The sequence below is a fragment of the Cervus canadensis genome, chromosome 8, assembly GCF_019320065.1.
Source record: "Cervus canadensis isolate Bull #8, Minnesota chromosome 8, ASM1932006v1, whole genome shotgun sequence".
Classification (NCBI taxonomy): Eukaryota; Metazoa; Chordata; class Mammalia; order Artiodactyla; family Cervidae; genus Cervus; species Cervus canadensis.
In genome coordinates, this window is record NC_057393.1 from 74,177,909 (window position 1) to 74,187,782 (window position 9,874).

The following is a 9,874-nucleotide window of genomic DNA, read 5'->3' on the forward strand; positions in this document are numbered from 1 at the left end:
GGGGTTGCAAAGAATTGGACACGACTGAGAAACCTGACGTTCACTTAACTTTCCTTTTCAGTGTGATTGGGAATATGCAAGAGATCAAGAATATGAAGTTCAAGTTTGGCCCCTAACTTCAAGGTAGGAGCTCACTGAATTGGAGTTTGCCTTTGTATTCTCTACATCATTTAGTATGGGTCCCTGAACTGTTAAGGTGCTCAATAACGTTTTCCAAACTGAATTAAAATGAACAAGAGATTAGATTTGGGGAACTTCCCTGGTGGTCCAGTGGCTAAGACTGGACCAAATGCAGGGGGCCCTGGTTCATTCCCTGGGTGGGGAACTAGATCCCACCTGCCACAACTGAGAGTTTGCATGCTGCAACTAAGACCCAACACAGTCAAATAAATAAATAAAAATAAATTTTAAAAAGGGATTAGATTTGGAACTTTACTGGCAATATTAACTCTTTTCAGATCTCTTAGTACTACCTTGTACATCAAAACACTAATTTACAAAATTGGCTAGAAAGCAAAACACTGTGCTTTACACATTTTTTTTTCCCCCTTGGGAAGGTGGAGGCCCACTTACTGGGATGCAGCAACCAAACAGGAAGTGTGATGAGGCCATTTTCTCTTCATCCTCCTGCCTTAGTCCTAGAGGCCAGGCTCTTTTTTGGAGACAGGCTTCTAGCTATGAGCTTCTATAGTGGAGAAACCATATATGGTATGCTGGACCCCACAGTGACCAGGAGAGCAAGCAGTAACCTGGTTGGTGTCCAGGCTCTGAGGTGATGGAAGCCTTCTGCTTCAGTAACCCCAGCTTCCTAACATGGTTCAAATGATTAGGCAGTGCACTTCAGAAAGCCCTAATCGAGCTTATATTAATGTGCCTAAGTCCAGACAGTGTAAAGTGCCTGACCTACAGCTAGAGAACAGCTTTCTTCAGAAGGGTGTGCCATTTTATTGTGAGCTGCTTCCAACTGAATTTTTTAAAATCATAAATGCATACTTGCCTCCACTAGGTTTTTCATTTTTAAACAAGTACTATTTGTTCATTGTAGGCAATTTGAAAAATATATAAAAGCACAATGGCATACCTGAATGTTAACATAGCTTTTATTTTTAAAATGATTACATCCTATAAATGCTGTTTTGAAAACTGCATTTGTATCTCAATTTACTGTGTTCCTTTTCCTATGTCAATAAATTTTCTTTGACAACAGCAAGTTGAAAGATGCCTAGTCTTCTGTCACAGAGGTTCCATGCTTTACTTATCCAATTCCACAGAGCTGAAAATTTTTAATAATGCTGAAATAAATATCCTTTCGTATATGTCATTTCACATATTCTTTTTGGGTAAATTCATAGAAAAATGATTTCTAGATAGAAGGTATCTGTAAATGTTGCCAAATTATAACATTTGTACCAATTTTCACTTTTCTATTGTCTGACAGTCATTTCATTTTGTTACTATTGTACTTCTACTATAAAAATATCCTTGAACATGATTTTCTCATCCCTATTGTTTTTATAGGGCACATACAATTGCAGTATCAAAAATATAAGCATGTTTGAAGATTTCACCCATATTGCCAAATTTCCTTCTAGAAAGGTTATTCATTCTCACCTCTAGTGATTAGAATTCTATTTATTTCTCAGGATGCTTGCCAGTAACTTATCATTATACATTTTTTTGCTAATAAGATTGTCCAAGAACAGCAGTTCAGTATTTTGATTTGTATTTCTTTGATTGTTAATGAGGTTGAACATAATTTCATGTGTTTGTTTTCAGTCTTAAGATTTATTAATATAGTAACTCAACTTTACAAGTAGTTTTTTAGTATTAGAATTAGATCACAACACTCCTGTTTTGGCTGAATTAATTAGCTTTGATACTGTTAATCAACAGCTATTTATTGAGCCCTGACTGCCTGCAGAACTGTGACAGCCAAAGAGAGGATGCAGCAGAGGAGAAAAAGTGAGTTCCTATTTCTAAGAAAATGACCAGCTGGAGAGAAAATTCAGATGCATACAAACAGATCATTTAAAATTGGAAACCTTGTATGTTTTGTTTAATATTTATAATATGTAAAATAATATTAATAATACAAAAGGATCTGTTTAAGTGCTGCACTCAATAAGACAGCAAATTTGGAAAAATCAACAGTGGCCACAGGACTGGAAAAGGTGTTTTTATTCCAATCCCAAAGAAAGGTAATGTCAAAGAATGTTCAAGCTGCCATACAATTGCACTCATTTCACATGCTAGCAAGATTATGCTTAAAATCCTTCAAGCTAGGCTTCAGTGGTATGTGCACCAAGAAATTCCAGATGTTCAAGCAGGATTTAGAACAGGCAGAGGAATGAGAGATCAAATCATCAACATCCACCAGATCATGGAGAAAGCAAGGAAATTCCAGAAAAACATCTCCTTCTGCTTCACTGACTATGCTAAAGCCTTTGACTGTGTGGATCACAACAAACTGGAAAGTTCTTAAAGAGATGGGTAAAAACAAACAAAAAAAAGAGATGGGTATACCAGACCACCTTACTTGCCTCCTGAGGAACTTGTACGCAGGACAAGAAGCAACAGTTAGAACTGGACATAGAACAACCAACTGGTTCAAAATTGGGAAAGGAGTATGTCAAGGCTGTATATTGTCATCCTGATTATTTAACTTATACGCAGTAAATCATGAGAAATGCTGGGCTGGATGAAGCACAAGCTGGAATCAAGATTGCCAGGAGAAATAACAACAACCTCAGATAGGCAGATGATACCACTTTAATGGCAGGAAGTGAAGAGGAACTAAAGAGCCTCTTGATGAAGGTGAAAAAGGAGAGTGAAAAAGTTGGCTTAAAACTCAACATCAAAAAAACAAAGATCATGGCATTCAGTCCCATCACTTCATGGCAAACAGATGGGGAAAAAATGGAAACAGTGACAGACTTTATTTTCTGGGTCTCCAAAATCACTGCAGATGGTGGCTGAAAACATGAAAGTAAAAGATGTTTGCTCCTTGGAAGAAAAGCTATGACAAACCTAGATAGCCTCACTTTGCCAGCAAAGGTCCATATAGTCAAAGCTATGGTTTTTCCAGTAGTCATGTATGGATGTGAGAATTGGACTATAAAGAAGGCTGAGTGCTGAATAATTGAGGCTTTTGAACTGTGGTGTTGGAGAAGACTCTTGAGAGTCCTTTGGACAGCAAGGAGATCAAACCAGTCAATCCTGAAGGAAATCAACCCTGAATATTCATTGGAAGGATTGATGCTGAAGCGACAAGACTTTGGCCACCTGATGCAAAGAACTGACTCATTAGAAAAGACCCTGATGCTGGGGAAGATGGAGGTCAAGAAGAGAAGGGGGCAACAGAGGATGAGGTGGTTGGATGGCATCACCAACTCAAGGGACATAAGTTTGAGCAAACTCCAGGAGATAGTGAGGGACAGAGAAGCCTGGCATGCTGCAGTTCATGAGGTCACAAAGAGTTGGACACAACTTAGTGACTGAATGACAACAGTTTTTATCAGCATGATCATTTCTTACTATAACAACAACAAAGATGAAGGCATAGTATTACATTGTAGTCCTTAGTATTAATATTTCTGAAGAAGTTAGATGCATGTCTTTCTGATGATCTGATTTAGTAAAGAAGTAGAGCCTTCAGAATCTAGAGTCAGAATTACTGCTAAATCTTTCCCCAATTCATTAAAAAATTTTTTATTGAAATATAAGTGATTTTCAATGTTGTGTTAGTTTCAGTTGTATGGCAAAATGATTCAGTTAAATGCACACACACACACACACACACACACACACATATACACAAGATATTGAGTATAGTTTCCTGTGCTATGCAGTAGGTCCTTGTTATCTATTTTATACATAGTGGTGTGTACATTTTAATCCCAATCTTCCAATTTATCACTCTCTCCTTACTTTCCCCGCCCTGTGACAACCATAAACTTATTTTCTATATCTGTAAGTCTATTTCTGCTTTGTAGATAAGTTCATTTGTATCATATTTTTAGATTCCACACATAAGTGGTATCATATGATATTTGTCTTTCTCTAACTTACTTCACTTAGTATTATAATCTCTAAATCCATCCATGTTGCTGTAAATGGCATTATGTCATTATTTTTCTTGGCTGAGTAAATATTCCATTGTGTCTATATACCACATCTTCCTTATCCATCATCTGTTGACAAACACTTAGGTTTCTTCCATGTCTTGGCTTTTGTAAATAGTGCTGTTGTGAACACTAGGGTGCTGGCCAACCCATTTCAAAATCAGTTGTTTCGATTGGTATTTTGACAGCCACAGTACCAATGATTGAAGGAGATTAAAGATGAGAAAAATACGAGATTGCTAATGCCCAGGAACCCAAAGTTTAGGTATCCAGTTATTGATCAAAACTAGTTTTCAATGTTTCATTTATTTATGCATTCAACACATGTGTAATAGGGCTTCCCAGGTGACTCAGTGGTAAAGAATCCACCTGCCAAGCGGGAGACATGGGTTCAATCCCTGTGTTGGGACGATCCCCTGGAGAAGGAAATGGCAACCCACTCCAGTATTCTTGCCTGGGAAAGCCCATGGACAGAGGAGCCTGGCAGGCTGCAGTCCATTCAGTGGCAAAGAATCAGACACAACTTAGTGATTAAACAGCAGCACATCTGCATGTTTATTAAGTCTGAGATACTTAGTTAGGGACTGTTTTACAAGGATCAACAGATTTTCAGGAGAAGAGAAATAGCTAAAACATAATGTGGTAAAACTATTACAATAGTTTTAAAACTATTACATTTAGTTTAGGGTAAAACTATAAGGTAAGGTAACTGTAAGGTAAAACTATTACATTTTGATAAATGCAAAGTGCAAGGGAGCACAGAAGAAAAAGTAAATCTGTGTGCCTCTGTATTTGATGTCAGAAAAGGCTTCTGAGAGAAAGTGACATTTTATCTAGGTTGCAAAGCTGCATAAGAGTTCATCAGATCACTTGCTACTAAGAATTTAAAGTGAGTGGAAGTGGATACACAGAAAAGTCTTCAGAAGGAGTGAGTAGAGACTGCTAAGGTGCTCAGACTCCATCAAGAAAAACTGGAGGCTAGTAGCTATGATCACCAGTAAAGTTCATCTATGCTAGAAAGACCTGAATGGAACAAGAAGTTAAGGAAGAGCTTAACAAACTCAAGATTTTAGTCAAAAGAAATCCCTGGGGCCCAAAACAAAAGGTGTTCCAAAGGTAATGTTGCTGTGTGGGGCAGATATATCAGAGTCCTTTGATGTTCTCAATCTGAAGAAGAATGAGGATTTCACCCAAACTGTGGGAAACTAGGAGCTCATATGTATTACTACAGCTAGAAATGATGCTCAGAAATTCAACTACGAACCTGATGTGCTGTGGAAACACCAGAACAACATTCACCTGGTGAATGAGCAGATCACCAGTGACATCTCATCCACAAAGACCCAGGAAGCCCTCAGAAGGGGTCAGAGCATTCACTACTTGGCACCAGATCTTGTCCAAGAATATAGTGAAATATATAATTTGTATGGCTCTATGAATGAAGAAAGGCATTTGGGGATTATCTTGGCTCCTTTGCAGAAAAACACTACAGAAGCTAACTCCTAAGAAACTCTATAGCATGATATTCTGGACTTCCATTTTTGGAATTTGAAATAATCAGGGTATTAGTAATGGAGGAAAGTAATTATGATTCTGTCTCATAAACTAAAACTTAAAAGTTTGGTAAAAATCATTAGCAAATTAACATCAGGTTTGTCTGTAAAAAAAAAAAATTCATCAGATTGAGGAGGTAAGAAAGACCTGGTAGGCAAAGGGCACAACATACACAAAAACACAGATGTATAAAAGTAGAAAATGAGCAGACTATTGGGGTAGAGTATAGGGGATGGGGATGGGGAACATAGGTTTTCCAAGCCAGGTTGGGCGAGCTCTATCTTCTAGATAGAGCTGTTGACTGTTGACAGCTGAAAGACTGTTGAACAGTAGAGTAATGTGACCTCGGACTGCAAGGAGATCAAACCAGTCAATCTTAAAGGAAATCAACCCTGAATATTCACTGGAAGGACTGAAGCTGAAGCTGATGCTCCAATACTTTGGCCACGTGATGCAAAGACCTGACTCATTGGAAAAGACCCTGACACTGAGAAAGATTGAGGGCAGGAGGAAAAGGGGGTGACAGAGGATGAGATGGTTGGATGGCATCACCAACTCAATGGACAGGAGTTTGAGCAAACTCCAGGAGATAGTGAAGGATAGGGAAGCCTGGAGTGCTGCAGTTCATGGAGTTGCAAAAAGTTAGACATGACTTAGCGACTGAACAACACTAATGTGACCAGACTACTGACCTGAAGTAGACTGAATTAGAAAAGGAAGAGAGATGAGTGACAGTGCAGAAATGGGTCCAATCTATGGCATTTGAAAGGCAGAAGCAACATGACCAATTAGATGGATGAAAGCAAGTAGTTAAGAGTAAAACTGATATTTCATGGCTGGATGGAGAGTGATAACTGATACCATTCATGCAAACAAGGAAAAGAAGAGGGGGTCAATAGGGAAAAAAGGACAAATTCAGTGTTGGATATGTTGCAATTGAGGTATCTACGGGATCGCCACGTGAACAGGTCATTTAATGCTCGTGAAAGATGATAGATCTCACAGAAAATCATAGGAGTCTTCACTATATAGGTAAGGTGACCACATAAAATGACAACAGCTAACAGGACTTCAAATGCTAGGCATGTTCCAAATACTTTGCATATAGTTTAGCTCTTGTAATCTTCCCTATAACTACATGAGGTAGGATTTCCTATTATTAACCCCATTTTACACGACAAGGAAGCCAGAGAGGCACAGAGAGATTACATAATTCATTTTGAGGCACAGAGAGGTTACATAATTCATTGTCCAAGTTCATACTAGTAAGTGGTAGAGTTGAGATTTGAACTTAGATAAATTACCTAACCAAAAGTCTACAGCTTTTCTCTAAGAACTAGCATGACAGCAGCTCAAATGCTGGAAGAAGCACTTCACTGAAACCATGACATTTTGAATCTCAAAGAATCCAGGCACTATATAATTACTATACATTCAACATTCATGATTTACCTTGTGAGAAATGACAAGGAGGATCATGACATCAATTTGGCACTTTGCTGAAGTAGGAATTTTAACTGTGTGCCTGGTGAGGCTGCTAAGAGGGGGTCCATCTCTTAACTGGTTTGTGAACCCAGCAGACAGACCCAACAGTATCATCTTCCTCAAAATTAATCCTGATTATCACCAAATGTTCTTTACTTACTTGAGTCCTGACTGCTTAACACTACTTTTCTTTTCTTTTTTTTTTGTCTTTGTGTGTGTGTGAAGATTTAAATACATTGATGAATTTTAAACCTTTTTTGACAAGGATATCTGCAAGGCACATCAGAAATTCTCTTAGTATAGAATATCTGGTGATAATACACAAAGAGACATTATAACATATATGAGCATATGTAAGACATTGGTTATAGACCTTTAGCACAGTGAAAACCAAAATTTTTTGTTATGCTTAAGTAACACTAGAATAAAATAAAATAACACTAGAATAAAAATAGACCCAACTCTATTATTTCTATACAGTCTGACCTTCTTTTAATTTCCACGATGTATTACTATTGCTTACTCATATTTGAGAACATTAGAGATACCGTTGATAGAGGGGGACAGGGGAGAGAAAAGAGGGGAGAGAGGAGTTCTCCAGAGATTCACGTCAGGAGGTTGAAAATGGGAAGGGAAGGGAAGGGAAGGGAGAGAGGAGGGAGGAGGGGAGCGGGAGAGGGGAGAGGGAGAAGGGAGACTTAGGACTTTGATTCTACTTGGGATAGCAATATGCCTTGCCTAGAAACACATTTCCCGAGCATGCTTAGTCACTCAGTCTTGTCTGACTCTTTGTGACCCCATGGACTGTAACCTGCCAGGCTCCTCTGTCCAGAGGATTCTCAAGGCAAGAATACTGAGTGGGTTGCCATTTCCTATTCCAGGTGATATTCCCAACCCAGTGATCAAGCCCTTGTCTCCAACACTGGCAGTGAATTCTTTACCTCTGTGTCAAACCACATTTCCCAACTTCTCTTATAAGCAAAAGGAATAGTGATGTGACCTCATTCTGGCCAATGAGATAAGTGAAAATCATCTGGTGAGGCATCTAGGAAAAGCTATTGTTCTTGTGTTAAAGGAAACATGCTCAGCTAGTAAACATTTTTTGCTTCTTGCCTTTCCCTTTCTTCCTATCAGACTGCAGATGTAAGAACAGAGATAGTGCTGCCATCTTGGACCATGAAGCAAAGGGCATGATGACGTACAAAAGATGCTGAAGGAAAGATAAAAGTCTGATAGCACTGTAGATCTTCTTTGCCAACTTTGAAATACCTTCCACTTGAATTTTTTTTTTCTGCCAAAGAAAAATAAGCCTTTACTTATTCAATCTGCTATTGTAATGGAGTTTTGTTATACTGTGTTATGGACTGATAAATTCCTTGTTGACAAATCAGATAATCATCCAATTTTAGTAACACTGTCTCTCCTTCTTTGAGACACATTCTTGGTGCCTGAGAAGAGTTGTGAAGATTAAATGAGTTAGTACAAGTGAGATGTCTGGCATAGAGACTAGTATTTAGTGACTGTTGGCTACCATTTTGCAGCCGAAGATGGAGAAGCTCTATAGTGTCAGCAAAAACAAGACCGGGAGCTGACTGTGGCTCAGATCATGAACTCCTTATTGCCAATTTCAGACTGAAATTGAAGAAAGTAGGGAAAACCACTAGACCATTCAGGTATGACCTAAATCAAATCCCTTATAATTATACAGTGGAAGTGAGAAATAGATTTAAAGGACTAGATCTGATAGAGTGCCTGATGAACTATGGATGGAGGTTCATGACATTGTACAGGAGACAGGGATCAAGACCATTCCCATGGAAAAGAAATGCAAAAGAGCAAAATGGCTGTCTGAGGAGCCCTTACAAATATCTGTGAAAAGAAGAGAAACAAAAAGCAACGGAGAATAGGAAAGATATACCCATTTGAATGCAGAGTTCCAAAGAATAGCAAGGAGGGATAAGAAAGGCTTCCTCAGGGATCAGTGCAAAAATATAGAGAAAAAAAAAAACAGAATGGGAAAGACTAGAGATCTCTTCAAGAAAATGAGAGATACCAAGGGAACATTTCATGAAAAGATGGGCTCAATAAAGGACAGAAATGGCATGGACCTAATAGAAGCAGAAGATATTAAGAAGAGGTGGCAAGAATACCCAGAAGAACTGTACAAAAAAGATCTTCGCGACCCAGATAATCACGATGGTGTGATCACTCACCTAGAGCCAGACATCCTGGAATGTGAAGTCAAGTGGGCCTTAGAAAGCATCACTATGAACAAAGCTAGTGGAGGTGATGGAATTCCAGTTGAGCCATTTCAAATCCTGAAAGATGATGCTGTGAAAGTGCTGCACTCAATATGCCAGCAAATTTGGAAAACTCAGCAGTGGCCACAGGACTGGAAAAGGTCAGTTTTCATTCCAATCCCAAAGAAAGGCAATGCAAAAGAATGCTCAAACTATTGCACAATTGCACTCCTCTCACATGCTAGTAAAGTAATGCTCAAAATTCTCCAAGCCAGGCTTCAGCAATACGTGAACCGTGAACTTCAAGCTGGTTTTAGAAAAGGCAGAGGAACTAGAGATCAAATTGCCAACATCTGCTGGATCACTGAAAAAGCAAGAGAGTTCCAGAAAAACATCTATTTCTGCTTTATTGACTACGCCAAAGCCTTTGACTGTGTGGATCACAATAAACTGGAAAATTCTGAAAGAGATGGG

The 9,874-nt window shown here is 38.7% G+C and overlaps 1 pseudogene; it reads left to right on the forward strand.

The window, feature by feature from the left end:
- LOC122446818 overlaps nucleotides 1-5,627 on the forward strand; it is a 66,392-nt pseudogene extending 60,765 nt beyond the window's left edge.
- The last annotated feature ends 4,247 nt before the right edge of the window (nucleotides 5,628-9,874 follow it).